We start from the raw sequence: 4,327 nt of genomic DNA, 5'->3' as shown, positions 1-4,327 counted from the left end.
TCCTCAGGCCTGAAGACTCAGATGAGACTCTGGCCCATCAGCTCCTAATCTTGTCTCCTTCTACCTACCCAGTGGTTTTCCAAGCTCCAGCTCACAGATGGCATATCATCAGACTTTTTAGCTTCCACCATCGTGTCCTCCAAGATCTAGAATTAATCCTTTTAGAGGTCCATCTCCTGTTGGTTCTGTTCCTCTGGAGAGCCCTAATTAATATAACCCCCCTTTTTTTTGACAAGGCTTGTGTTGACAGAGAAAGAAAAAAGCCACCTTTAAACATGGAGGCCATGTTTAAAAGATGGAGATACATCAACAAAAACACATTCACAGATAAATCAGATAATAAAGCTGTATGAAGCACATATCCATGGCGGGTGTGCAGGGTTGGTGTGTGTGTGTGTGTGTGTGTGTGTGTGTGTGTGTGTGTGTGTGTGTGTGTGTGTTTGTGCATTGTGTGTGTGAGATAGCCCACTGCATTGTTGGTGCCAACATAGGTTAGCAAGGAATCCACCAGGCATGACACCCCAGGAGGCTAAGCCCAACAGGGAGAAGGGCGTTTGCATAGGGGAAGAAACCCAAGGTCAAGGTTGCATCCAGAAGGTGAGGAAGGCCGTTCAGAAGCCCCTGGTAACAAAGACAGCGGACTGACCACAGAGTTGGGCATACTTCTTTATTTTCAAGAAATAGCGTGTGGATGTCAAAAGAAAAACAGCAATGAGGGCCTGGAATTGGAGAACAGCAGGATAAATTTAGTTTGGATGGAGAGATGGGCAGAAGGGTATCATTATTCTCCTTAGATTGTCCACAGAGAGTTCTCATGGGCACCAATACCAGTAGCAAGAAGCACACCTATCTTCCATGTGTTAGCTTCTGATTACCCATCCCACAAAACTGGACCAGTGCTTTGGAGAAACACTTCCTGGGCTAAGAAAGAGGATGTACAGGCTGGGCGCAGAGCATGCTCAGGGATGGAAATGTGCTGGGTGAACTGAAACTAAACTGAAGGGCTCCTCTGATCAAGCTCGAACAATCTGAAACTCTGAGCAAACAATGGTAGCAATGGATTATAATAAACTCAGACACCAGAAGACCACAAATATAAGCAGGCAGGTAAGGGCATGGTTTGGTGGGAAATGGGACATTCGTGTAACCAAAAAGACCTGCCGTCAGATTTATCCTAATTCCAGGTGGGGAGGGGGAGGGGGACCAACAGCGGTATATAAGTCCAGAGGTTCCACCTTGACCATCAGAGGTGTATCACAAGGAATGGGGACAAGATTAAATTGTGTCACCCGCAAGGCTGCAAACAGCTGCATTTCTGTAAGTCCCTGGTGAAGTCGCCTAGCTGAAATCCAATCAGGAAGAGTCAGGAAACAAATTCAAAGTGAGGGGCACAGTACAAAATAAGCACCTGGCCTGTCATCCACAGAGAAGCCAAGACCAGCGCTGGGGAAATGCCCAGCTGGTAAAAGGGTTGCCACATGAACATGGAACCTACATTCAGATCCCCAGCACCTATGCAGAGCCAGGCAGAGCAGTGGGCACCTGCATGCTAGCAGTGGGAACAGGGGCAGTGGCTCCCTAGATGAATCCATGAGCTAGGTTCAGTGAGGAAGGGACTCTTCCTCAAAAGCTACAGTGGAGGGGTTGAGGAAGATGCCCGACAGCAGCTCTGAGCTCCTTATGTCCATGCCCTGCATGTGCACACGTATGACCACACATCCACAGAAAGAGTCAGGGTCACTGGAGGTGGATGGTGACCATGGAAACCTCTGGTGTGAGTGACATGGTACCAGAGCAAGGAACATGATTCCGGTGCAGAATATTTTGCTACAGGGAACACTGTTGAGACAGTTGTTGAAACCCACTGGAGTATGGGAACCAAGGAATTTGTATCAATTTCCTGACGTTGATGATCTTAGGATAACACTATAGATTTTTCTTGTTTGTTAGAAAAATATACTTAAGTATTTGGGGACGAGGGGTCTTCAGAGGGTTCATATGCAAAACATGGTTCTGTGGTACATTTCTTAAATACTTCAAAATAACAGAAAGACGTTACACTGAAAATGTACTGATGGTAGGTTGACAGGAAAAAGATAGTTACAAAGTGGTGTGAACTCAATTTTGTTCTTTAAAATGGAACACACAGGTACATACACAGATGCCTTAAGACACGCTCGTGCACACAAGTTGTTAGGAATATTTCCTAGCACGAGCTCCCTGCCGACGCAAAAGTTCCAATCAAGCCAAATCAAAACAAGCCAAATTAAGAAATATTCAGGTTTAATGGGAGATCTGCGCTCTCGGGTGGCCCCGAGGGGGGAAGAAAGGGAGACCACGTGTTCCTCTTTTGGGAGATCACTTAAGTACCCTGGGGAGTGGTCCTGACCCCATGCCCAGGGAGGGGTCAGGACCTGGCCTGCTGGGATTTGGAGTCCAGACCGAGCCTGGGGGCTGGGATAGATGCAAGGGGCTGGGGCCTACGCTCCAAACTTGACACAAGTGTGTACCAATGAACTCACATGTGCACAAGCCTACAGCATCCTGCTTGTGACTCCATCAGAACAGAATGGCTTTTGTTGACTTCACTACAGCAGACTCCCCGTGAGTCATCCAGGGAATTTTGCACAGATTTTTTTTTAATGGATCATATATGAAAAGATGGGTTAAATTCAATTTCGTTTTCCAACAATTGTGCAGCTCTAAGCCAGGATCTTTGCACACACTAGGTTGGCAATGATACGACTAGTGACCTTCATTGCCACCCACAGTCTGGGTCTTACCTGAGATTGAATGACGTGGTACCCGAAAGGTCTCTTAGTTGGTCACTTGGGTCATCTGAAGAATGTGTAGAAAACTCAGGATGGACCTGTGACCCCTTCCCCACTCCAGACTTAACAAGTCATAGACCCCTGAAGGGAGACTGGGGAAGAGATTAATCTTTCTTGGGTTTGTCCCATATGTGGCAGCATGATTTGTTATGTTTGAAGTGAAGAAGTGATAATTTGATTGCTCAGAAAACATAAGGAGGAATAAATAAACCACCTGGGAATGGTCCAAGCTGATGTAATTTATGCAGTTGAGAATTCAAAGAGCCCCTTCTCACTTACATTCTCCTCTGCTTGTCTCAAACTTAATGGCTGCATTAAGGAAAATAATAGGCAAGCAGGCAAGGTGGCTCAGCAGGTAAAGGAGCTCACCCTCAAGCCTGAGGACCCGAGTTCGGTTCCCAAGACCTACAATGGTCAAAGGAAAGAACAGTCTCCTGCATGCTCTCCTTAGGACTCCACATATGCTGTGGCACATGGATGCACACACACACACACACACACACATACACACACACACACATACATGCGCACACACACACACATACATGCACACACATGCATGCACAGATACATCTATAGACAATTCATTAATTTAAAAATGTTTAATTAAAAACATGTTTAAAAGGAAACAATGGGCAATAAAGACACAATCATTCCTCATTATAATATTAAAAGCAGTCTTCACGCCAGGGTGGCCCTCTGTGGCTTGCAGAGCCCAGCATGTATTTTTATTTAAAGACTCATTTTCAATGCTATAGCCCAGGAGCAACAGATGTTAGCCTTACCTGGCCCAATGGTTGGCATCCATAGTCCCAGCACTCACATGTGGCCGGCCCATAAGTTAGAGGCTAGCCTCCCTGCGATGCTAAGGGGACCTGCAGCTGCTTTGGCATGTACCCTGGGATTCAGAAATTAGGGAAGGGGGAGTGTGTGTAGGAACAATATAGCATTTGTACTGAACATCCCCAGAGGTCTTAGGTGAAGGGAAGTTTAAAAATAATTAGAGAGTCTAAAACCCTCTTCGGGAAGCAAGGAAGAAAATAGCAGTGCCATTTACCTGCCCAAGGTCATTTAGGGGTTGACTGGGGGACTTTCAGTCCTGGTAGCAGTCCCTGGGCACTGGAGAGCAGGTCCTGGAAGGACTCCTCCCCCTCTCTACTTCATCTGAGTAACATCTGAGTTCAATGAGAAACCCTGTCTCCAAAAGCTAGTATGGAGAATGACTGATGAAGCCACCCTACCTTGGCCTCTTGGCCTCCACCTGCGTGCACACAGGTGCACACAGATGATCGTGGGCACATACATACACAGAGTCAAATAGTAAGTTCCTTTTTAGAATATTTTGCTTTTAAAAATAGATTCTTCTCTGATACAATACATCCCAATCACTGTTTCTCCTCCCTCCACTCCTCCCCACCCCATCCCAGTTCCCCTCTTCCCCAGATCCACTCCCTCTCCCCCAGATCCACTCCCTCTCCCCCAGATCCACTCCCTCT

This window comes from Microtus ochrogaster, linkage group LG8, assembly GCF_000317375.1.
Source record: "Microtus ochrogaster isolate Prairie Vole_2 linkage group LG8, MicOch1.0, whole genome shotgun sequence".
Lineage (NCBI taxonomy): Eukaryota > Metazoa > Chordata > Mammalia > Rodentia > Cricetidae > Microtus > Microtus ochrogaster.
This window is presented reverse-complemented; position numbering follows the sequence as displayed.